Genomic DNA, 26,880 nt, shown 5'->3' with positions numbered 1-26,880 from the left:
TTCTCTTTACCTTGTCAGGAGCGATATACCGCCTCCCTTGCCCTCCCCCTTCTAAATAATTGGTAATAGCGATAGGTGCATCGGCGTTGCAAGCCGACTCTATTACATCTTACTTGAACTTTACAAACAAAACTTAATAGAAAACCAAACAACCATACTAAACTATTAACAAACAAAACCTACTTAAATATCTAACAAACTATTTGTACAAATAAACCTTAACAGATATTTATTTCAACTACAAAGATTAATTTAACTTTTGGAATTGTAAAATTATTATTTTGATGTATGTACCTAAAATTGAAGTAATGGTGTATTAAAGGAAAATATTTAAATAAATTAGATTTATTAATTATTAAATGAATATGATTTTTACATTTTTTTGACAAAACAATTTCATTTTATTCATTAAACTATAATTTTCTCTAAAATATTATTCATATTAAACTTGTGAATTTTTATTATATTATATTATTTCATTTTACAAAATTGTGATGCCTTCTAGACACGTTTGGCGTACACCACAAGAACAAGAACAATATCAACAAGCTAAGCGGGTTCGTGATAGAGAAAATGCACGTCGCCGACGTCAAGCTGCTCGAGATGCAACTTACCAATGAAACGAAACAATAGAATCTGATTATTTAGGCCCTATGGATGTATTATGTTTACATTGTGAAGCTAAACATTTTTTTTTTTTTTTTTTTAGCTAAACATTTGAAAGATGAAAGAATTTCTAATAAAGGTTTATCATTTCACGAATGTTGTAATCACGGCTCAGTTTCATTAGATCCTTTACCCGAATTTCCATCTCAACTTTATAAACTTTTTACTAGCCAGCATCCGAAGTCAAATTTATTTATGAAAGATAAATAATATATAATAATTCACTTTCTTTTGCTTCTTTCAATGCAAATTTGTTTGATTTTAGACCAAATCGTCCTGGACCATTCTGTTTTAAAATACAAGGGCAAATATACTATCAAATAAACACAGCATTATATCCATGTGATACAGAAAATCCAACTTACGGACAACTTTTTATAGTTGATCAATTACAAGCATTAGATTATAGATTAAGTAATAATTTAACATTAGACTCTGAACTTTTATTAACTTTAGACGGAATTATACGTGAAAATAACATTTTTGCCCAATCTTATGAAATGATGAGATTAGAACTACAAAGGCAACAATCATTATTATATGATAATACTACTTTTCAACCAGAATTACAATTGCAATTTTCTTTAAAACCAGGTGTAGATAGAAGACGATACAATTTTCAACGGGTTAATGAAGTTGATGCAATATTTTCTACTACAGCAGATGGTGAAATTCCAGAATCATACGTTACAATTAAAAATAAAAATACAAAAAGTTTACAATACGTTAGTACTATGGATCCTAATGTAGGACCCTGGATATATCCTTTATTTTATCCTTACGGTACTCAAGAATGGCACAAAAATTTAACACGCGTTAATGATACTAAACGTATTTCTCGAATGGCTTATTATAGACATCGAATAGCCATACGACCAAATGAATTTAATCCATTCATAAGTGGTGGTAGATTATTTCAACAGTGGATAGTCGTGCGACGGCTAGCCGTAACTTAGTTTTTTTAAATTTAATTATTAAATATGACGAACGGAGTGGGAACCTTCCTGATTTCCCACGATGAAAACGCGTTCGAGATAAAGTGTTTATAGTGGCCCGAGCCTGCGTACTCGGCCTTACAATCAACGGTCTATCCTACTTTGTCCCACGCACATGTGTTGACAGGAGCCTACGATCATCGCGTATACATCGTGAAGTGCTATCACGCTGATAATGGAAGGGGACCTTAAAAATGCAATCTATCTTTTTTTTTCCACCGAATTTTAAGAAAATATCCGTAATATTAAATAGATTTTCATCAATTTTGTAAGTTATTATAATGCGCATCATTTTATAATAAATCGTAAAAGGTTTGGATTTTTCTGAATGTTTATAATAATCACTATGTATCGTTATAATTAATTAAGTTTAGTACGATTTTGTATAAGTTGTAACAGGCTGCCGTTTAGTCCAAAATCACGCAAACGTACCTTCAAGTGTGACTAAATGACGCCTTGTTATCTATGTGCTTATAGCACAGTAACCTACCTTACCCCGAAGTGCGCCTGCGCAGAGTCTTCTACTTCCCCGAGTTGGGTTCCCCCAACTCGCCGCTTGGCGGCGCTGTCGCTCGTACTAGTAGCGCTCGTGCGGCCGCCACTGGAACCTAGGTTAATGACTCGCGTCTAGTGATACTCGCACGATTCGTGCTTCGCAACCGGCGAATTCGAATCTCCTGAAAATAAACACTGGCGCGACCTCCGCACAAAGGAATGACAAAATAACGGAAACTCGTTTAAATGGAAACCTAGAGATGATTTATTTAATAAAATCAATTACACGGGGATTTGGCCGAGAGACTGACGCGCGCACGCGTGAATGACAACACACGCTATTTGAGAGAGAGAGAAAAAACCGCGAGTGCCGCGAACTACCTGCTCGCACGCGATAAACAAACTCTTCGCGCTCGCTGCGCGGATTCGCACGCCAAATCGTTATAACAATCAAAAGGGGAAGGTGCACCTACCGCGAGGATGATGTGGATACGGTGGCCAACCGTATCCAGACGACGAATCGTTAGAACGCCGCTACGCTGCTCGCCGCACCGCCTCTGATGCTGCTATTACTGTTGCTGCTGTCGCCACTGATGTTGTTGCTGTTGATGCTGCTGCTATAGCTGCTATTGCAGTTGCTGCTACTGCTATTACTGCTGCTGCTGCTGCTGCTGCACCTCACCGAAGTCCGCACTCTCACCAGGAATCAAAACGCACGAAAAACTGAACGGCTCGGTAAAACACGGAGGTTAGGCGCACGAACTGACTGAGTGGCACAGTCATACTAGCGCTCGGAGCCTCCCCTCCCGGTCATTGCCCCTTACGCGCTCTCTCTCTCTCGCGAACCGAACGCGGCTCACCTCGCTTAGCCGCTTATTACCTCGCGCGAGTCCTACGATTTTCGGCAATCGTTGCAGCCCCCTCCTAGCTTCGAACTACCGGATCGAACTACCCTATTGACTCGCGACCCCAAGGACAGGATTGGGAAAGGAGACAAATCAGCACAATCCATCCTCTATAAAACTCGGCTTTATTTGCCCATCCCGGGCCACCACCCCCCCACGTCACCTGCCGGAGCCCCCTGGCGCTTTGTGTCTTGGGTAGCGCCAGTGCTCCGACTTGTTGGGGCACTTCGACGTGGTCGTGATCCCGGGATGGCCGCAAATGTAGCAGCCTCTTCCCGGTCGCCTGACGAGGCTGGGCTCCGCCCCATGGCCCTGGCTTCCTGACGGTTGTTGGGGCGGCGTGGCTGCTGACGCCGGGGCGGCGATGAATGTAACGCCGCCCACCGTGGCGGATGTGCGTCACCCCTCGGTTCGCACCACCACGGTAGGGTCGGAAACCGACCCGTCCACGCGGACCACGAATTCCTGTCCGGCTCCGGGGGCCCCCGAGACTCTCTTGTGTTGAGTCTTGGTCGGGGGCTTGGCTGGAGTCCTGGCCGCTTCTCTACCCGTCGGGGCCGCTGGCGGTATCACCGCTGGCGGGCCCGCGGCCTCTGGGGACTCCAGCCCCCGGTCAACGCGCATGAGGGCCTCTCCGTAGGCCCTCTGCCGCCGGACGACCGGACCCCACTCCCCCAGCATTTCCTGGGCGCCGCGGAAGTCGAGGAACTCCCCCAGGTGTGCGTGCACCTGGCGCTGGAGTTCCCCGACGAATTCCCAGGCGTTCTCGAGCTCCTGGAGGCCCAACCTCACGTGCCTCCAGGAGTTTTCGAGGCCTACCTGCTGGGGGACTCGTGGGTGGGTGCAGACCCAGTGCTGTTGGCCGCAGGCCTCCCTTGGCCCGGGGCACTGGGTCGAGCTCTCCACCGTGGACGCGCTCGACCCTTGGGTCTGCGTACCCTGGTCCCGCGTGGACTGAGACCGGCGACCCTCTTCGGATGGGCCGTCGGTCTGGGTGGATACTTCCCGGGTCGAGGGCTTGGATGTTTGAGCCCTCATACCTTCCCGGAGGAAGTCATCCACCCGCTGGCGAGAGCGGCCCTCGCGAGCGGCCGTCTCGACCTGGGCCCGGACGAACCTTCGTAAATCGCCGATCAGCCGATCGGCGCCCGGACCCAATCCCAGGTCGAGCAGCAGCTGGGTGGCCGTCTCGAGGGCCTCCTCACTGATGACCAGCTTCCTCTCCATCTGTAAAAGAGAAGAAGTGGGGTCAAGGGATTTCTCAGGCTCAGCCCTTAACCTACCCGTCGCCGTGTAACGCTCGACGCTATTGTTTACGAGGACGTCCCGGTCCCCGGCGCTTTCCTCGTGAACATGGCCCATTTGCGGGGGTAGCTGGCAGTACCACCTTCCGCACGTGCTGAGCGGTTCTACGTGGTCTGCCTCTTCCCCTTACCGCATTGCCATCCAGGTCGTCTCCACCTGGTTCCCGAGGTTCGCACGCGGGGTTCTTGCGCGGCCTACCTCAACCTCGCTTAACCGGCGCCTCGATCGGTACCTCTGGAGCCGCCGCGGGTTTCTCACACTCGTTCGCGGGGGCTGCATTCGCGACGCGCTCGCATATCGGATCCTCGCTGGATTCCTCGATCTTCGCTGGCGGGTCGCCTACGCCCTCCTCTTCGTCCAACGGTGCTGAGTCCCCGCCTCCTGGTTCCTCGTCGTCCTCACCAGAGTATGGGCCGAAATAGGGCTTGAGGTCCTTGGCGTGGATCAGCTCGGGCAACTCTTCCTGCTGGTTACCTAGGCAGTAGGTATTCGTCCCGCATACCTCCAGAATCACGTAGGGACCAGCATACTTCGGTGCCAACTTCGCCGAAACGCCCTGAGCTGCGGAAGACAAAATGCGGTTCCGCTTCCACACCCAGTCCCCAACCCTAAAGTCGGCCTGACGTCTCCTCCGGTTGTAATAGACCGCCTGACGAGCCGCCTCCTCCCTGGACTTAGAGCCAGCGCGTTCCCACAAATTTGGTAACTGGCGCATGTGCTCGCCCCATTCGGTCAGTTCTTGGCCCTCGGAAGCTTCCCGAGCCAACTGATCCTGGGCCCTCCTAAAGATCGAGGGGGGAGTGGGCTGTCTACCAAAGACCAGCATGGCCGGGCTGTACCCTGTCGCGCTGTGAGTTGCCGAGTTCAACGCAAAGTTGAACTCAGGCAGGTGCTCATCCCAGCTCTTATGGTCCCGCTCCACATACGATATGAGCATGGCCTTGAGGGTTCGGTTCACTCGCTCCGTGGGGTTTGCCTGTGGGTGGTAAACTGGGGTAAGGGCGCGCTGGATGCCGTTCCTCGACAGGTAGGCATCGACCTCTTGGTTTTTAAATTCGGTCCCGTTGTCCGAAAGAAAAATCTCTGGCGCCCCAAACCTGGTTACCACCCTCTCGTGCAATTCCCGTACGATGGTCCTTCCGTTGGCCTTACGTACGGGCACGCACTCCACCCACCGAGTGAACAGGTCTAAAAAGACCAAAATATACTCGAACCCTCTCGAGCTCTTTGGGAAGGGGCCAGTGATGTCACTGGCCACCACCTGCCAGGGTCGCGAGACCTCTCGACGACCCATCAGCCCGCAAGGCGGCCTTTGCTCCGCCTTGCATTGCTGACATACCGGGCAACTCCTCACGTACTCTCTGACCTGCTCGTACATCTTTGGCCAGAAATACAGGTGCCTAGCCCGGGAGAACGTTTGCTCTCTCCCCTGGTGTCCCGCTGCTGGCGCATCGTGTACCTCCTCGAGTACTTGATGCCTCTTCTCGGCAGGAACCACTAGCTTCCAGGCTTCCTCGTTGTCGATGGACCCTTCGCTCTCCTCAGTCGGATTGTAGTGATACAATCTCCCTCCGACCACCTTCCAGGTAGGTTGAGAATGTGGATCCCGGCATACCTCTTTATACCTCTGAAGGTACCAGGCATCGGCAGTTTCCGGCTGATGAGTCATGGCACCCACTTCTACCACCCCCTCCTCATAGGCCCTAGATAAAGCGTCTGGCATCACGTTGAGGTCTCCCTTTCGATACTCTATATCGAAAACATGGCCTTGTAGGGCTAACGCCCAACGCGCTAGCCTTCCTGTAGGATTCCTCATACTGTGGAGCCACTTAAGGCAACTATGATCGGTGATGACTTTGAAGTGGTGCCCCTCAACATAAGGCCGGAACTTCCCGATCGCCCATACTACCGCCAGGCATTCTCGTTCGGAGACTGTATAATTCCTCTCCGCACTGTTTAAGGAGCGACTGGCGTACTCAACTACGCGCTCCTGTCCATCGACTTCTTGCGTCAATACCGCGCCTATCCCGCTATCGCTCGCGTCCGTTTGTAACACGAACTGCGCGTTGGGATCTGGCGACTGCAAGATCGGTGCCGAGACCATTGCGTCTCGTAACCGTTCGAAAGCCTGCTCCTGTTCCTGCTGCCACGCAAACGGGATGCTCTTCTTCGTCAGGCGGTTTATCGGCTCAGCGATTGTTGCGAAGTCGGGTATGAAGCGACGATACCACGACATCATCCCCATGAATCGCTTCACCTGTTTGATCGTCCGTGGTACTGGGTACTCCATAATGGGCTTGATCTTCTCTGGATCTGGCCTTACCCCTTCACGGTTCACTAGGTCCCCCAGGTACTTGACTTCCGACTTACAGAAGTGGCTTTTGGTCTTATTCACAGTGAGGCCCGCACCCAGGATTCGTTGTAAAACAAATCCCAGGTGTCGCTTATGCTCCTCAAAAGACGGCGAGATAATAATCACGTCGTCGAGGTACGCAAAAGCGAAAGGATCTAAATCCGGGCCAATCACTCTGTCCATCAACCTCTGGAAGGTCGCGCCGGCGTAGGACAATCCAAAGGGCATTCTCTTGAACTGAAAATGCCCCAGGCCGGGGACTGTGAACGCCGTAATGGGGCGCGACTCCTTTTTAAGAGGTATCTGGTGGTACGCGCTACTCAAGTCCAGTGTCGAGATGAACTTAGCATCCCTGATCCTTCGCAGGATGTCGCTCATGAAGGGTAATGGGTAGGCGTCCGGCTTGGTTACTGCGTTTACCTTCTGGTAATTTACGCAGAACCGATATTTGCCGTCTGCCTTCTTAACCATCACCACTGGACTTGACCACCCGCTGGTTGCTGGTTCAATGACGTCGTTGTCCAGCATGGCCTTGACCAGCGCGTGCATTTCGTATCGCACCCTGTCGGAGACCGGGTAGTATTTCTGTTTACAGGGTCGAGCGTCTCCGATGTCTATCTCATGCTCGACCCCCACAGCACAGCCTAAACACTCGCCTCCGTCTGGAATTAATCCATCGACGAGGCTAGCCACTTCTTGACGCTGTGCTTCCGTGGCTTCTACCAGGCCTACGGGTGGGAGGCACGACGTACCAGTGACGCTTGCCACTTCCAACGGTACCGCCACTTTGGCTTTCGCCAAGTACAGCTGGTCCGTGTCAGGGTTCAGGTTGGCGCTGAATTCCCTCACGAAAGTCGCGCCGACGTAGCAGTCATCAGACAGCAGTGGCGTTATGGCGACCCTTACGTCTTTTGTGATTCCCCCTACCGTGAAGGGGAATATCACATGACCCAAGATGGGACATGGGCGACCGTCAGCGAGCTTCGCTTCTCCCGCTCGCGTGACGTCCAGGCCCAGCCCCATGTCTGATGCCAACCTAAGCCCGAGTTGAACCATTACCGTTGATGAGGCCCCGGTGTCGTAGAGTGCCCTTAACTTATAGGCACCTATCCCCACCTGAAGCCACCATCTGGTCTCATCCTCGGGACTGTACCTGCGGGGAGCTTTCGTCGTCTCTCTCCCCTCAGTGGACGGGAGGCTTTCACGGCTCTTCTTGCCTTGGGCAGCCGCTACTCGCATAGACGTGCTCTCACCCGCAGGTGTCTGGGTCGCCGGCGTATCCTCCGGAGCGTCAGGTGGTCTCCTGGAGCTTTTGGGTCTGGTGGTCTCCTCTCCGGCCCATTCAAACCCCTGCTCCACCACCTGAATCCGACCTCCGTACCCTTCGAGGATACAAAATGCCCGGTTACCCAGATCAGGCATCTGTTCGGTCGCTGTCGCTTCTAACGCCGTGCACTGCTGGGTCTCGTGGGGTCCGATATCCCTGACGAGACCTTCCTGAACCCTGGGGTCGCTGACAGGCCTTTGCCACGTTCCAGCGACCCGCGACGAGAGGTCACCTTTACTGGGGACGCGGAGGGGACCTCCGTCCTCCGCTTCCCTGCCCGTTTCCCTTGTTGCAATCCGGGCAGTACCTTCTGGTAAAGCCCAGTTTGCCACAAGACGAGTACTTGATCGGTTGGGAGTAATCTATTTTCCTCCGCTGACCCTCTCGTCGCTGGCCAGGAGACCCTGGGGGGGTTTTAGTCCTCCCCTTTTCTTGCGGCCGACCCCTCGGCCGCCTGGGAGAGTTAGCCTTCCTCTCCTTAAAGTACCGGTCCATATCGCGCCGCAGGGTCGCAATCTGCGACGACAGATCCTCGATGGGGTCTGTTACCTGCATTGCAGCGATTGTGGGCCGGTCCTCGGGTCTCTTGGCCGGGGTTTTAACCGGCGACTCGGGTTGCCGCTGATCCCTACCCCGAGGCTTGTTGGACATGGCCGCCGTCCGGGGTCCTGCCCGGGGCGGTGGTGCTTTAACTGACACCCCCATGTGCTCGGGGTACAACGTGGACGTTGGCTCCAACCTGGTCCTCGGGCGCTCGTCGTCCCGCAAGGCGGTCTCGATTTCGGTCGCCCGGGCGTGGAATTCGTCCACGTTGGAGAACGCATTCCTCCGTAGCTGCATCCGGATGGCGGGTAGGAGATTTGCATGCAGCAAATCTAACTGCCTCTGCTCTGGTAACGGCGGACGTAGCTGGGCTAACATGAAGAGAAGGTGGCAGGCATATTCTCGTACCAGCTCTCCTTTCTCCTGGTACCGAGCTTGGGCTTCTTGCAGCAACCTCTGTTGCTGAAGCTCACTCGACCCAAACCAACGTCGAGCGCCTTCCACGAAGTCGGCGTAATTCCTCCACTTAAGCTTGTTAAGCTCGTACCAGGTCCTCGCAACGCCTTCGAGGAGCTCTGATACCGAGCACAAGATTTCGCCGTCTGTTAGCCCAGAACCCGCGCGTAGATCTTCTAGTCTCGACAAGAAGGTGTCTACGCACTCTGAAGCCGTGCCAGAGTATCGCAGCTTCCATCCTCTCACAATCCTACCCGCGTCCCGAGTCGCGTAGTACCCCGACGCCGCATTGGCGTCGTACCAGGCGGATCCTTCAGGGGTCGCCGCCCCTTCATCCATATCGGCGTCTCTTGGTCCTCTTCTCGGTGGCTGTTCCGTCCTTGAAGGCACCTGCCTTTGGGGAGCCTCTCGAGGTTCGCCAGGGGTCGGTCGCTGGGGTTCCGGGGTACTACCTGGTACCCTTGGGTCGTAGTGGCACGTATACGTGGATTGGAAATCTACGGTCCTCCGGGGCCGCTCTGGTACGACCGTTCGTCGATTGGTGGGGTCCCTGTTTCTCAACTGCTGGACCTCCACCTGCAGAGCGGTCACCTGGTCGCTCCACCGCGCGCATACCTGGTCGTGCCTTTCCAGCATCTCAAGTATGCGGTTGATCCCGACACGGTTGCGCTCGATCTCTTCTTTTACTCGTTCTGTCACGCACCGTTCCTCTTCTTCTTCTTGAGGTTGTAGCTCCTCATTTTCGAAGCGTCGAGCTCTGCGCCTATCCGGCGATCCGGTGGAGCCCTTGTGCTCACCTCTGACCCCCTCCGTGGGCCCCCTGACCTCGCCGGTCCCCCCTTCCTCTGCGGGCTCTCGCTCCCCCATCTCGCTCTGGCTCTCCTCTTCGAAGTTGTCGTAGATGGCGAGAGTCCGCGTCAGGTTTGCCTCCACCGCCTCATCCCTATATAGCAGCATGAGTGGGTGGGCGACAAGATCCTCGGCATCAGCTGCTTCTAGTTCTTGTCGCTTGGACTCCAGCCACCTCTCTCGACTCCGTCGCCTGCGTTGTGTGGCCTCCCTATCCAACGCCGCTCCTTGGAAGTCTAGGTCGATATACTCGCCTAGCAACCAATATGCTAATCGAACTGCCTGCATCAGCTTAGGACCATCTGTTCGCAACTCCAGTTGCGTCAGGTACCTGTCCAGCTGTGTCGAAGGCAGTTCCGAAGCCCACCGGGTTATCGCGTCGGCGGTTTCCTCCATGACGCTTACGTTGGGGCGTAGGTGACGGTTGAGGTTAGTTTTCCTATTCGACCACTACCGCCTCCTATCGCCCAAGGCGCGAGCGGGGTGTTGCGATTTTTATCGCCAACTACCCAATTACGCCTTTATTTACCAGGCAACAATACGCGTGGCTTGTGGGTGTGTGCAGGTATCGCGTAGTCTAAGGAAGTACGAACTTCCGCTTCGCAGCTACCTGCCTATAGGTGGAGGCTAACTGTTTGTTAGCTCCACCGGGTTAGTTAATCTAACCCTACACACACCCCAATTGCGCGCTCTGCTGGTACTGTCGCTCGGTGACTAACCCCCACTTAATTACCTTAATGTGTAATAAAACACTTAAAAAGCAAAAAGTTAACCCAAATACAATTAGTCACCTCTTTTAGTCGAGTTGGAGCGACTACGGACGTCTCTTCGACCCCTGGGGTTAGTGTGCTCTCGGCTCACAAAAGCAGTTATTATTGGGTCGGAGAGGCGTCTTTCCCCTACCGCAGAGCACGTACCGAACGAGCCACGCGTTACTTTACCCGCTCGCACCTTATTACGCACGCGCGCAAACGTCTCTCTCTCGCGCGCGTTGCTCTCTTTTTTTCGTGTAATTTCCCTCGTGTGTGAGTCCTAATTTAGTTGGGCGCCATGTAACAGGCTGCCGTTTAGTCTAAGATCACGCAAATATACCTTTAGATGCGACTAAACGACGCCTTGTTATCTATGTGCTTAAAGCACAGTAACCTACCTTGCCCCGAAGTGCGCCTGCGCAGAGTCTTCTACTTCTCCGAGTTGGGTTCCCCCAACTCGCCGCTTGGCGGCGCTGTCGCTCTTACTAATAGCGCTCGTGCGGCCGTCCCTGGAACCTAGGTTAATGACTCGCGTCTAGTGATACTCGCACGATTCGTGCTTCGCAACCGGCGAATTCGAATCTCCTGAAAATAAACACTGGCGCGACCTCCGGATAAAGGAATGACAAAACAACGGAAACTCGTTTAAACGAAACCAAGGGATGATTTATTTAATCAAACAAATTACACGGGGAATTGGTTGAGAGACTCACGCACGCACGCGTGAATGACAACACACGCTATTCGAGAGAGAGAAAAAAAACCCGCGATTGCCGCGAACTACCTGCTCGCACGCAATAGATAAATTCTTCGCGCTCGCTGCGCGGATTCGCACGCCAAATTAACAACGATTAACAACGGGAATTAAGGTGCACCTACCGCGATATCGGTGAGGATACGGTGGCCAACCGTATCCAACTAACACGTTGTTGATCGACTGTTCGATGCTCGCTGTGCTGCCTCTCAACTGTTGCCGCTGCTGTTGTTGCTGCCACTAATGCTGTTACTGCTGCTGCTACTGTAATTGCTGCTGCTGCTGCTGCTGCTGCTGCTGCTGCTGCTGCTGCTAGCACACCCACGCAAGTTCGCAATCTCACCAGGAACCAAACGAACTCACGAGAAAACTCGAACGGCTCGGAAAAATGGAGGTTAGGCGCACGAACTGACTGAGTGGCACAGTCATACTAGCGCTCGGAGCCTCCCCTCCCGGTCATTGCCCCTTACGCGCTCTCTCTCTCTCGCGAACCGAACGCGGCTCACCTCGCTTAGCCGCTTATTACCTCGCGCGAGTCCTACGATTTTCGGCAATCGTTGCAAAGTAATTATAAACTTTGGCGTTTCTCTTGCTCTTAAAAGTGGCACTCCGAGAGCCATCTCTCGGGAAAAGGGCCCAAGGTAAAAGGGGACCACCCTTTCTCTCTCTGAAAATTCACGCCCACAGACCAATAAAGAAATCCTAGATATGATTAGAAAATTTCCCACCAATACAATATTTGGCCGTTATCACTTCATGGGCCTGAGGAAAGGGATTTCCACCCAACCACCCACTGCTTATAAAAAGCTCTGTACAAGACTGGAGGGCAGTGTGGAGTGGGCATCAGGAAGTGATTATCACCTAACAAGAAGTGATTACCAGTGAGTGAGTGCTGGAGGAAGCATCAAAGAAGAAAAAGTCAGCCAAAATTCAATTAAGAAGCCACCCAAGTATATTCAGAATATATAGAGAGAGAAAGAGGCCAAATAGCAGAGAGAGCGCAGACTTAATAATAAGTAATTAGAAAAAATAAAAGTAAGTAAAATCTTACATCTGGCTATCCTTTTCTTTCTTTAAGCAATCCGCCCTTTTTTTTGGAAATTCATTAAGTGTGAGTCTGGTGAATTTTCATTAAAGTCCCTTAAGAACACATTAAGCGTGAGTCTGGTGTGTTCGTAATAACATTTGGTTATTACATTCCGCGCTAGCATACAGTTTTCTTAACGCAACAATATTGCTCGTCCCGGCTAATGTGTTACACGATAGCCAAATCAGAGCAACCCTGAGTTTACGCTTACTCCAAGCGTACCTGAGAGTGACCCCGACGTCACATAAAAATTTTGGAGGCCCCGGGGGGATTAAATTGTTGCAAGAAAACTGTTAGGGCTTTCATTTCTTGAATTATATCAGTGATCAGTTAGAGAAAAAGAAAATTAAAAATAGATACTACTTAAAGTAGTTTGTTGAATTTGAAATCTGTGAAGAATAAAATATAGTAAAGAGATAAAATTTTTTTTTTTTGAATAAGAATACAAATTTATTAGTCAGAAAATCACTGATTTAATTGAGAAAATAGAAAATAAGTTTTGTGTTAAACAAGGAGATGGCTTAAATTGAAAGTGAAAATTAATTGGAGTTTATTTGGATTGAACTTAGGAAAATTTTGGAAAATTAATGGGAATTTATTTTGTAATAAAGAATAGTGAAATAATTTAGAAAATTATTGAAATTTGAACGAGTAAATTAATAGAAGAGTTAGAGAAGAATAAAGAAAAGGCTTTGAAAAGTATTTGAAATTTGAAGAAAGTTTTCTGAGAGGAATCATTTTTTATGAAATTAAAATTATAAATCAGAATAGGAAAATTGTCAGGAAAAAAAAGTCTTTTGATCTTGAAAAGAAAAATTTGAAAAAGGATATTAATTACAAAAATGCCTGAGTCGCTAACTAGAAAAGAATATATTAGTAATAAAAATTAACTTTGAGGAATTTAAAAAAAAAAAAATTTTTTTTACGAATAAAACAATCAATATAGATAGAATAAAATCCGTCTTGGGTTTAATATAGAAAAGAATCAATTAATGAAAGATATATTTAAAACTATTGATCAAAGTAAGTTTTGAAAAATTACAAAATTGTGCTTATTGAAAATTGAATTTGAATTTGAAAATTATTGACTAAAAGTATATATTTATTTTACTCAGAAATAGGGAAAGATTAATGAATAAGTTTTAATAAAAATTTGTTGTTAGATAGATAAAATTTCTGGTTTTTCTTTTAGTTGTAATGCCACCGTTCGTAAGTTTTAATAGTTTTTCTAACGAAGTAGTCGACACAGTAGATGAATTAATCGAAGACATTACACATTTAAAGGACAGTCAAATATCCGTAATTAATAGGGTTAATAATCATAGTTCCGATATCACAAGAATAAACAATAACGGTCGTAGTCTTAGCGCACGTGTCGCGAAACTTGAATTAGTGAATAAGCATAGAATTGAACAAATAGCTAGTTTGGGAAATATTTGTGTAGACTTAATCAAAACAAATACTGCCCTAAAGAAACAAGTTAAAAATCTTAGGAAGCAAGTAAAAATTAATAACAAATTAATTAATAGGAACACGATTTCAAAAAGGGCTTTAGCAAATAAAGTAGATAAATTAGCAAAGGCATTTGAAAATTTAAAATTATAAGTAAAATAATTCGCGATAATTCTTAGTTTATACACAGAAATAGATAAGGTTTTATTACAATAAATTAGATTGAAATTTCTAGTAAAAGTATATGAAGTTCAGACTTTTTTTTTGAATCATTCTAATTATTGAAATATGGTATTAATATAAGGATGGTACAAAAGTAAACCCCAAGGTTTACAAAATTATACAAAAATCTTTAAGCGCAATAGAAAATCTGAAAATAAAGAAAATTATTAAGCCTGAAGCCCCTCCATTCCCAGAAGCCTTAGCGAACCCTCCTACATCTAGTTTAAATAATATTTTGCAATTCAAAAAATCGCTGTAAGTTGTGTAAAATAAATTCATAATAAAACTAGTAAAATTAATTTCCTTGTAAACATTTTTTTTTTATTTTGGGACCTAAAGCCTAAAATAATTCAATATTTAGAAAATAGAAAAGAACTCTATCTTTTAATTTTTTTTTCCTCTCCTCTGTCCTTTCTTTCTCACATATAGTAATATTTATGAGTGATAACGAAGATAATAAACCTTATACGCGTAGTCAATTGAAACATCAAAGTCTTAGTTGGACTATAAGGAAAACTAGCGGAAATTTAAGACGATCAACCGAGTCACTTCCTAATATAGAAAATTTAAAAGGTGAAGACATTTTTACTTCAAACCGGAATACAAATAGAAATTTGCATCGAAACAATTCACTAACTAGAATAGAAAAGAAAAGGACCGAAGCTGTGTCCACTACACAGTCCTTAGTTAATATTGATACAAGTATCAGTCCACCGAATCCTTCTTATATTTTAATCCCATCGAATAATAGTAAAATGCCGCCAAAATTGGATAATAGCAATAATGCTGAGGGAGTTACATATGCCGAAATGAAAGTAGTTCCAGGACATGTAGTATCATTAAATGATGCATTAAGTGTGGTGCCAACATTTGATGGAAGACCAAGCCAATGGACGCAATTTCTAGAAGGATGCAAAGAAGCACTAAGTATAATACCACCAAATATAGAGGAAAATTTAACCAAACGCTTAAGATCGAAATTAGAAGGAGAAGCACGTGCTACAGTAGTAGGACAAATATTTTCTAGTGTAGACGAATTATTAAATCACTTAGCTGACATATTCGGTCCTATCCAAACACTAAATCAATTATTAGGTGAAGTAGGCAATGAGTTTCAAAGGAACGAGGAAACGGTATTAACTTTTGGAAACAGGTTACTACTGTTAAGTAGTAAAATTATTGAAGCCAAAAAGAAAGAAGGGAATCTAGAATCTTTAACGCCTACACAAAAACAGATAATTAAACAAAACATATTTGAATGCTTTAGAAGAGGACTAAAGCCCGAAATTCGGCTAAATTTACCTAGTGACACCACTATCCTAAATGCGCTAAAGAATGCCATAAAAGTCGAAAAAGACCTAGAATTACAACCAACATTGCGAGCACGAGCCTCTAATAATTCTCGTTCTTTCAGTTCAATAACCCTCTGTCAAAATTGCAATAAAGAAGACCACAATGCCCTAAATTGCAATAGTATAATTAGAGAAAGTAATAATAAACGATGTAATTTCTGTAAAAAGGTTGGTCACGAAGAAAATTCATGCTTCTCTAAGTTAAGGAATAATATTACAACATGTCAAATTTGCAATAGGAAAGGTCACGTTGCTAGTGATTGTCGAACACATCTCAAATGTCAAATATGCAATAGAAACGGCCATATAGCTGCAGACTGCCGATCTCGAACACAAATAAGAATGATAAATCAAGTTATTTGTCAAATTTGTGATAAACCTGGCCACTCAGCGAAAGAGTGTCGCAAAAACTTAAGCAACAACCGTGATACAGAAGTTATTTGCCAAGTTTGTCGTAAGTCAGGCCATTCTGCAAAAGAATGTTATAATAGTAATAGTGTTACTTCAAACACTAATTGTTTTTACTGCAAGCAACCAGGCCATTATATCGCTAATTGTCCAAAAAGACAACCACATCGCCATCAGTTTCAGGGAAACGGGCAGCAGTCCTCTCATCAGAGCGCGATGCAGAGGACCAATTCGAATCAAGCGCATCATTTACAAGAGACGGAGGTATCGCTCAGTCTTATACCGTAACAAATGAACCAAAAATTTCAGCTAAAGTTCCAATAATTAATGCAAACTTCTTAGGTGATATCAAATTTCAAATTATGATTGATACAGGCTCAGAAGCTAACATAATGAAAATAGGAATGATTCAAAGTTACACAGAACATATAAATAGTACTAGATGCAAACAGTTAAAAGAAATAGGCTCAGAGGTCTTTATCACATTAGGAACAATTACACTATCGATATCTGGTTTACCGATAGAATTTCAATGAGTATCAGATTATTTTCCAATACCTTGTGAAGTAGTTTTAGGGACTACATATTTTTCAGAAAGCAATTCTGTAATAAATTTCGCAACACGACAATTTATTGTAGGAGATCATGTCATACGATTTCAAGAAAATAATGTTCACTGTAGCAATTTTTGTTATTTACATAGTACAGAAGGAATAGAAGAAGTTAGTATAAATGCAATACAAAAGGTTTCTCCAAAAGTCAAAGTTTTGAATCCATCAACTAGTATCAAAGAATATTTCCTAATAGACACCGGGTCCGAAGTCAATCTAATAAAGAAACGTCTTCTGTCACCTGGAAACGAAATTGATACCACGCAAAAAACACAAGTCCGAGGAATAGGAAAAGAAATAATATCAACTCTTGGTACAACCGAAATAAGGATATTTGACACTTACACTATCTTTCATGTAGTCGAGGATGCTTTTGGAATGACTTACGAAGGAATATTAGGCGCTTTATTTCTCGAAGAAGCTAAAGCCATTATAGACTTTGGATTTAATAATTTTAGAGGAGAAAACTTTGTTGTACCTGTATTATTAGAACGAGACCTCAGAAAAATCATGCCAAGACCATAAGTCAATAAAGTGCAGCTTAGTCCTGATGAGTTTGACAGAATATTAAACGAATTGATACCCTTAGATTTTGGAGTACCGTTTAATTCGGCCGTCAGACACGTTTATAGTATTGCACAAGACAGCGTTAACGAGGAATTAGATATAGAAGATATAGATAATGATTCAGGGATAGCCGACGTAATCTTAGACGAAGCCAACGAAGATAGTAATAAAAGCATAGAAGATTATTTAGATTTAAATCACCTGAACGAGACTGAAAAGAATTACATTGTCAATCTCATTAAGGAAGTACGAGATGTCTTCTATCTATCTAGCGACAAGTTACCGGGAACCGATTTTGTCTTGCATGAAATAAGAACAATCGATGACGTACCAGTTAATAGTAGACAGTATCAATTTCCTCACGCGATGAAGGATAAGATTAACTATCATGTCGAAAAATTACTAAAAGCTGGTATAATACAAGAATCTACTTCACCATACATCATCCCCATATGGATCGTAGCTAAGGCAACAGACAGTAATGGAAGAATGGTGTTGGACATGAGAGGATTGAACGAAAAAACAATTGCTGATTCGTATCCAATACCTAACATTACACAAATTTCTGACCAAGTAGGAGGTGCTAGATTTTATTCCATGCTCAATCTCGCCATGAGATCTTACCAAATCAAGATGCACCCAAAAGATGCGCATAAAACGGCTTTCAGTACTCCTTTCGGCCACTATGAGTTTGTGCGTATGCCATTCGGTTTGAAGAATGCACCCGCGACTTTTCAACGCTTAATGGATACGTTGCTTCGCGGACTTCAAGGGCTAGATCTGTTCGTGTATTTAGACGATATAGTTATATATGCAAATACACTTGAAGAACATGATCGCAAATTCCGAATGTTAGTGGAAAGGTTACGAAAAGCAGGATTGAAATTGCAGATTGGAAAATGCATATTTTTAATGCGACGAGTTAATTACTTAGGTCATATAATAAGTGAAAATGGTCTAGAGCCAGATCCGAAAAAATTGAAGAAGTTAAGGAATTCCCAAGACCAAAGTCGATTATAGCTGTACATCAATTTTTAGGGTTATGTGGCTATTATCGTAGATTCATTAAAGATTTTGCGAAAATTGCTAAACCTTTGACCAGACTTTTGCAAAAAGATACGGTGTTTGAATGGACAGATAAAATCGAAAGTTCATTTTGTGAACTTAAAGAGTTGCTGTGTAGCGCTCCATTATTACAATTCCCAAATCTTGATAAAGATTACATAATTCGTACGGATGCCTCTGGAATTGCAATAGCAGGAATACTTTCACAAGGCATTATTGGATCGGACCAACCTATCGCATTCACCTCTCGAGTACTACGTGGTCCGGAGTTGAATTACGAGGTTTACGAAAAAAAAGCGCTCGCAATTATTCACAGTATCAAAGCATTCAAATCATATGTCTTCGGAATGAAAATCACCATTATTACTGATCACCAACCTTTAGTTTGGTTTAAGTCAGCCGATCTCAATACCAAGGTTTTGAAATGGCGTTTCCAAATTTCTGAATATGACTATGAGATAATTTATCGCCCAGGTAAAGCCAATGCGACAGCCGATGCATTATCACGGAATCCGATAGAACCAGTCCCCTTATAAGAAAAAGACCCGAGCGAAAGTGAAGCCAATCTATTCGTGATGTGATTGGTTAAGAGGTAGTCACGTGATGCGTTAATGAGACGGAGATAGAGGGAGTGAGATACGAAGTAGGAAGAGTGAAATATAGTTTTAGAACAATAGAGGTCGCATTCAACATTCATCAGTGTCAGCGTACCGTGAGCAGTTATTCGTGGTCCTCCATCTTTAGTGAGCTGTTGAGAGTTGAGAGCAAGACAGGCCACGTTCCCCGAGGTAAGTTGAAAAAATATTTAATCCACCGTAATCACGGTAAACACATTCGTTGTGCATAATCGCGTTGTAGCGTGAAAGGTTATGTCTGCAAAAAATGTTATTTTCAAATTGCTTTTATAACATACGTATGTGTTATTTAACGATTATAATAATATTTGCAGTTGAAGTTAATTATGAAATGCGTTCATTGTATTTTTTATGAATTTTTAAGTTGAAGTTAACATAGAAAAAAAATTGTCATATCCGACACACCACGTGGTTAAATTGCATTTCTCATGAATCTGAGTAAGATGCTGAAACCTCCTTTCATTTAAAAATAATAATTTTTTCAGTTTCTATCCACTAATAATGGACCCTCCAAATAATCTTCAATACCAACTGACTGACGATGATGGCTTTGACGAGTTAGTGGACAAAGACAAGACCACGTAAGTGTCATAAATGTATAACTTCAATATTTTTTTGGAAATTTTTGTAATATATTTTGTAATTCGATTGTTCGCAGCGAGATTATTGGATATGTTGACGAAATAACTGCTGCACGTGACGTTGGAAAGCAAGGGCAATTTCGTTTATTCAAATTCGTGTTGAGCAACGGAACAAAAAAGGTTTCATGCTGTGTGTGGCAGCGAGAGCTGATAGCAAAGTACGAGCCTGAGATACAAATCAATAGAGTAAGTAGAAAAAAAAAAGAATAAATTATTTATTTTATAATTGCATGACTATAATACCATTCTTTTTGCAGGTACTACACATCATCGGCGGGCTTACTAAAGCTCAAGGCCAAAAGTACGCCAAGAAAGAAAGTGAAGGATATGTGCCTTATGAAATCATTATCCAAGCAGGCACTGACATTGAATACATAGGATTTCGCAACGTAAATGTTCCGTTCAATGAGGTACCACTTGACGTTGGGTTTGACACTATTGCAGAGCACACTTCTGGATTGATTAGTGAGTACTTTTTAATTTTTCAAGTTAATTTCTCTTTAGTTGTAAAAATTATCGCAGTTCAATGAAATTTTATTGTTTCGCTAAAATCATATTCAAGTGTATATCTATAATATGTAAATATTGTATTGTGAATGCATTATTTTTACAATTTTTAAACTGATCTGATTATTAAAAAGTTGTGTTTGTATGTAACTCAATTTGTATATAATGAAATATCTGAAATTCTTACAGAGTTAACTGGTTACTTGAAGCAGAAATTTCGATTGGTAGAGAATCATTACGGAGCAAGATCAAGCTACGGTAGCTCAGCAATAACTGACGGAACTTTGAAGGTGAACTTGGAAGTAACCAACTTCAACCCGACAGAGGAACTTCCTATTGGTGTTTTCGTGACTGTTACAGGACGAATCACTGAAAGTGGTACGTTTATTTTTGTCCCATTACTTCAGATAAAATATTGATTTTACTATTTTATATTTCTCAAATAAATTATCGTATTTTTTATTCACAGGTTCATTGACAACTATTACCTGCCCAAACATGACCGACATCGTTGCTGACTTCGATCATCAGCGTTTAACTCCACAGGAGTGTATGAACGTCAGAAAATTTCCCAAGCGCAGGGCTCCAGAATGAGGTTGTTTTCTTTTTCTTTTATAAGAAACAATAGCTTATATGCTATTTTCTTTTAATCAAAATAAGTATTGAGAATATTTTTACTTTTCATTTTTTTTATAATGCATTTACGTTCAAATTCGCTTCTTTTCTAATTTTCTACTATTTCTTAATACAATTACAACTAATTTTTTTGGTACGACTTTATATCTATTTAACGTTCAGTGCTCATTGTCCTCATTGACTAAATGCAAGCTCCATTTTTTACTGCATTATACACATAAGTCTGATTGATTGAGTTTCCTTGAAAAAAAGATGATAAGTAAAGTGAGATAGGAGTCATATACACGCTCATGAATATATTCTTTAAAAAACTCGCGAATTTATAGTACAAAAAATTAAAATAACGTTTTGTTAATGTTAACATTATCAAGTATTTCCTTTATCATAGTTTAAAATGTAACAATTAAAATAACTTTTTATAACAGTTTATATATGTAACGATTAAATAATACAAATTACGCGTTTGTAGTAGGAGTAAAAAAATTTTTATGACGTTTTTACATCGATTTTCGTACAAAACTTATCAGTCAATGACTGAAGTTTATACACAACTTTAATTTAACAAAATGCAAGCTCAAGTTCTCTTTAAGTAATACAGTACTGAAAAAACTGACTGAATAGCTTTTAGAATAGTGTTAACGCGGTCGAGTATGACCTTAGTCATTATTCATAATGAAAAAAGATATATAACGTTTCGTTTATATTAATGCATATAAAGATAATCTCTCATCTCTCACACTATTTATTAGCTATTTTCGTACCCTACTTATCAGTCACAGACTGGAGTTTGTACACGACTGATGTTTAAAAAAATGTAAACTCAAGTTCCTATTCGGAAGTGATAAAAAAAAGCTTTAAGCGAATGTAAGATGAGTGAGCATGTTGAGATACAATGAATGTTAACGCGATCGAGTATGGCCTTAGTCAATATTTATAATGAAAAATAAAAAAATAAATAACGTTCCGTATGTCTTTATGCATGTAAAAATAGAATATAAGAGCTTCAAATTTGTTTATTGTGCGTACATCGGTCGAACTGTTTGTGTAAGAAGTATATCGCATTTTTTGTATAAGAAGTAAAGTAAATAATGCTATAAGCATAATATTTTAGTTGTAATAACCGATACTTTGAAATAAAAACACATTTGTAAGTTCGTTTTAATAAAATAAATAATTTATTATGCCTGTAAGAAAATTGTCAAATTACCTAGAGAATAAAATGTTTCATTGGATTCAACTTTTGTATTCAAGACTCAAGTAATGTGTTAATTGATACTTATCAATAATTAAACTGTAATTTGCCAGGAATGTGATTGAAACATTTTTTTTCTCCGGTAATCATCAATGTGATGAAAATAACATTTGTAATGAACGTGATTCTAATAAAACTTTTCCTATCCCTCATGTGTCTTAAAAATAAAATTGTTTTAATATCAAAACATTTTCCTATATTTTCTTTTACAGAATTCATTTTTGAGAAGGTAAGTAATTAGTATTATTTTATTCTACAATATTTAGGGCAAACTAGGGAGTGACCTAACGTTTAATATTGCTACTAATTATTATTGCAAATGTTATTAATCGTTATTGCAAATATATTTTCAATAAAAAGATATACTCTATAAATTACATTGATTGAACGTTTAAAAAATGTTATATGGATTATCCGAAAGCACTAAATTTATATTTTTTGATATGTACATTCTTCAACTGTACAGTTTTGCTTAAAATATAAATAGTACTTTACTCTGTACTTGGCGATATTGGGTCTCCAATCGAGACGGTCATAAGACAATACGCGAACTCGGGCATGCGCATATGGTCATTGAAATCTATAGCAACCGTAATGTCCATGGTAATGGAACGGTCGTCACAGAAACCACGTTTATTTTTTAAAGCAGTAGTTGCTGTGCACTGTTGTGTAATCTTTGCATATAAGCATAATAAAATTATCGACATAGCTTTCAATTCATTCTTCTTCTGCAAAGCTGCATATTGCTGTTTTTAACAGCAGTAAAATATTACCTTAGGTAAGTTAATATAATACATTATTGGAAACAAAAATATTTAGAAGTTCTAACCTTATTCATGCACAGATATGATTTGATATTTTTGCTACTTGAAAATATACTAATATTGGTAGCATTTATAATAACATAATAAGGCATTTTTAGTTTAACATTTTAGCATGCCATGTTATATTGATGAACAGTTGAAGCAATTCCAATGTAATGACATTTCATTTGATAGAAAGTATCAATGATCGCTTTAAAATTGTTAAAAACAATTACTCAATTACTTACTTATTCTTGGAATAATTTGACTATTTTATTACTATTTCTTACATCCATCTCATAAATATTTTGATTACATGATTGTTTAGACTATAAATTGTGTATTGATAGCGAAAAATATGGCAATGTCTTGAAATTATTTAAAAAATCTCAGATGGATAAATGTTAGCCTAACGATCACTATAATGAGCTTTTCTACTTATATCCATCTTTTGTTATTGAGAAGAGATGTTTCATTTATTGATGAATATATTTCTTTCATTTCAGGTTCCTCAAGAGAAATTGATGCACTTATATAGGCACATTCAATTTGATCTGTTACGGTATAACGACATGCATAAGATTAGCCACAAAAATACATCTAATTTAGTTTTCTTTTCATATATTACTGGACAGAAATAAAGTCATATATCGCTCATAGTGATTTGATTGGAATGTTTAATTTATGAAAATAAAAAATAGCTTATAAATTGTTAACTTACATCATATATAGTTGTCGTTATTATTATTCATAAGTGCTTTCTATTTTATTGTTTTTATTCACACCTGCTTACTTAACAAAAAAATTAATTTCTTAAGAAAGAGATGCTTGAAAGAAATTGCAATATTCAAATATTGCTTTCTAGATAGACTTTTGAACACAATAGAAAATTTATGTAAGAATAACCAGAAGAAAGTATACTGACTGTTTGAAAGAAATTTTGAAAAACAAAGATTAAGAAAAAAACGAAACTGGATAATGAAATAAAGAAACAAAGAACACAGAAAAACGAAAATTTATTGAAAAAATAAAAAAGATAACGAACTTCAAGTAAAACAAAACCAAATTTGATAGTAGAATATGCACTAAGCCAAAAAAGTACATTTGTACTTGGCGTGTATTTGTACTATATCATTCTACTTTTCGGAACAGATTTTAACTGTTTTTTATTTTATACGAGAGAGACATTGAATATACTATTATTTTAATAACATCGAATACCTTATTATTTATACTTTGATTATTAAACAGTAAAATATTTATTTACCATTATTATCGTATTTTACTTTGTACATTCAAATTCATTTTTTTTTTTTTTATAATGGGGAGAACAAAAAAAAACGCACTCCAGGGGAAGAAGAAGTGTATCAAGCTCAAAGACGTTTGAGAAATGCTGAATGTCAGAGAATTAGGCGTCAAGTTGCGCGTAATCTTATAAATGATGAACGTAGAAATTCTACAATTGCCAAGATTATTTAGGAAAAATGAATGTTTTATGTAAGCATTGTAAAGCAAAACATTTTGAATCGGAAAAAGTTGATAAAAAAGGCTTATCTTTCAATGATTGTTGTTCCCATGGAGCAGTAGTTCTAGATGCTGCCCCTGACTTTCCTCAAGAATTATCATCTTTGTTTGATGGAACTCATGCAAATTCAAATGATTTTTTTGATAACATTCGTTATTATAATAATTCGCTTTCGTTTGCTTCTTTTAATGCCAATTTAGTTAACTTTCAACAGCGCCGTCCAGGGCCATATTGTTTCAAAATTCATGGGCAGATATATTATCAAATCAATACAGCACTATATCCCTGCCTGAATGAAAGTCCTGCTTATGGACAGCTCTTTTTTGTTGATCAAGAAGAGGCTCTTCATGTACGATTATCACAAAACCCGCATCTTAGACAAGAAACACTTACGACGTTAGACAGAATAATAAGAGAGAACAATATATTTGCACAGTCATACGCAATGATGAAACAAGAAATAAATGAGCAAAGATCTCGAATGAATGTCGAAGAGGAACTTGAATTGCAATTATTATTTACCTTGAAACCAGGAAATGATAGACGACGATTTAATTTTCAAAGAACAAACGAGGTTGCTGCTATTTTTTCAACGACAGCTGATGGTGAAATTCCAGAGTCGTATGTCACTATTAGAAACAAAAATACAAAGGTATTACAATATGTTAGTACTATGGATCCTAACGTGGAGCCATGGATATATCCTTTGTTTTATCCTTATGGTTCACGAGGATGGCATAGAAATTTAGAACGTATCAAGGTAAATGATAATGATTCAAGTAGACGAGTAACGCGAATGGCCTATACTAAATATAAAATGGCTATAAGGCAGGATGAATTTAATTCCATTTTACTAGGTCGTCGATTGTTTCAACAATGGGTTGTAGATTCATATGTTAAAATCGAAAAAGATAGAATTCAATGGTGTAAAGATCATCAAAGAGAGTTAAAAGCAGATACATACCAAGGATTACATGATTATTTGCAAAATTTTGCAAATGACATTAACGGTGAAGTAGGGAAAACAGTTATTTTACCATCGACTTTTTTGGGTTCACCACGTCACATGCAACAAAGTTATCAAGATGCCATGTCTTTAGTTGGTAAAACTGGGAAACCGGATATTTTTCTTACGATGACTTGCAACCCAAGGTGGAAAGAGATTCAAGAAAACCTTTTACCAGGCCAACAGGCATGTGATCGACCAGATATTGTTGCTCGTGTATTTCATTTGAAAAAAAATCGATTACTCGACGTTGTTATAAAAAAAAATGTTTTTGGAGAAGTAGAATCGTACGTATATGTTATAGAATTTCAAAAACGTGGGCTACCTCATATGCATTTATTAATTACCTTAAAATATGCTCATAAAATAACCACACCTGATTTGGTTAACAAATTTATATCCGCTGAATTACCTGATAAAGATATTGATCCTGATTTATTGAATATCGTTGTAAAAAATATGACGCATGGACCTTGCGGTGATTGGTGTATGGTAAATAACAAATGTTCAAAAAAATTCCCAAAAGAATTTCAAAATGAAACAATTATGGATGAAACTGGATATCCTCATTATCAAAGAAGAGATGATGGTGTTTCACATGAACAACCTAATGGCCATATTATTGATAATCGATGGGTTGTACCACATTGCCGTAACTTATTAAAAATGTTTGATTGTTATATGAATGTGGAAATTGTTTCAAGTGTTCGAGCTGTAAAATATTTATATAAATACATTTATAAAGGACATGACGCAGCTACTGTCGTTATTGGGACCGAAAATACATCTAAAGATGTTATCAACCATGATGAAGTTTCTAATTTCATAGAAACTCGGTATGTTGGACCTGTTGAAGCATGCTATCGAATTTTGAGTAAAAGTCTACAAGACAAAAGTCATACTATAGAGCGATTACCAGTTCATTTACAAAATCAACAGTGCGTTATCATTTCTACTGATGCAAACAATTCTGTAAACAATATCAATGAAGTAAGTAGTAAACTGCTTGATTATTTCAAGTTGAATATTGAAAATGAAAATGCACGGCAATATCTGTACAGTGATATTCCAAGGTTTTTTACGTATAAAAAAGAAAAAACAAATGGCATCAAAGTAACCAAATGGGTAGCACGTAAATCGCATTTCAACTGTTTTGGAAGGATGTTTTCGATCAGTCCTACACGAATCGAGTTATTCCACTTGCGATTACTACTATTGCATGTACGAGGAGCTACAAGCTTCGATTCATTAAAAACAGTTAACGGCATATTACAACCTTCATTCATAGCAGCATGTCTTGAATTGGGATTAATAGAAGATGACCAAGAGTGGGCTAAAGCTCTACAAGAAGCAACATTATGGATGATGCCACGAAGACTTAGACAATTATTTGTTCGCATTTTAATACATTGTCAACCAATTCATCCAGAAAAATTATGGGATGATTTTAAAGATGCATTATCCGAAGATTTTTCAAGGACAAACAATACTGATATAAGTCATCAAATGGCATACGCTGACATAAGTAATATGTTAAATCATGAAGGTAAAAGTTTGTCTGATTTTCCTGTTATGAATCAAACAGTAATTACTCATTTATTAGTTGAAAGTAGCGATCAGTTATCACAAACACATTTGGCAGATATCGGAGAACAACAATATAATTTATTGAATGAACAACAAAAAGAAATTGTTGATGTTATTTTGGATT

General features: G+C 41.2%; 1 protein-coding gene across 4 annotated transcripts in view; it reads right to left on the bottom strand.

Moving 5' to 3' along the window:
* LOC131666815 (large ribosomal subunit protein mL45) overlaps window positions 1-26,880 on the bottom strand; it is a 417,745-nt gene that overhangs the window by 360,045 nt on the left and 30,820 nt on the right. Inside the window, exon 2 of one of the 4 annotated variants that reach the window (XM_058939791.1) lies at window positions 24,686-24,792. The exons of the other annotated variants lie outside the window; for them this stretch is intronic. The gene's annotated coding sequence lies outside the window, so the exon portion shown is untranslated. The remainder of the gene's footprint in view (window positions 1-24,685; window positions 24,793-26,880) is intronic. 4 annotated transcript variants of the gene reach the window in all.

This window comes from Phymastichus coffea, unplaced genomic scaffold (genome assembly GCF_024137745.1).
Source record: "Phymastichus coffea isolate CEN01 unplaced genomic scaffold, Cenicafe_Pcof_1.1 PCOF00004, whole genome shotgun sequence".
Taxonomy (NCBI): Eukaryota; Metazoa; Arthropoda; class Insecta; order Hymenoptera; family Eulophidae; genus Phymastichus; species Phymastichus coffea.
This window is presented reverse-complemented; position numbering and strand designations above follow the sequence as displayed.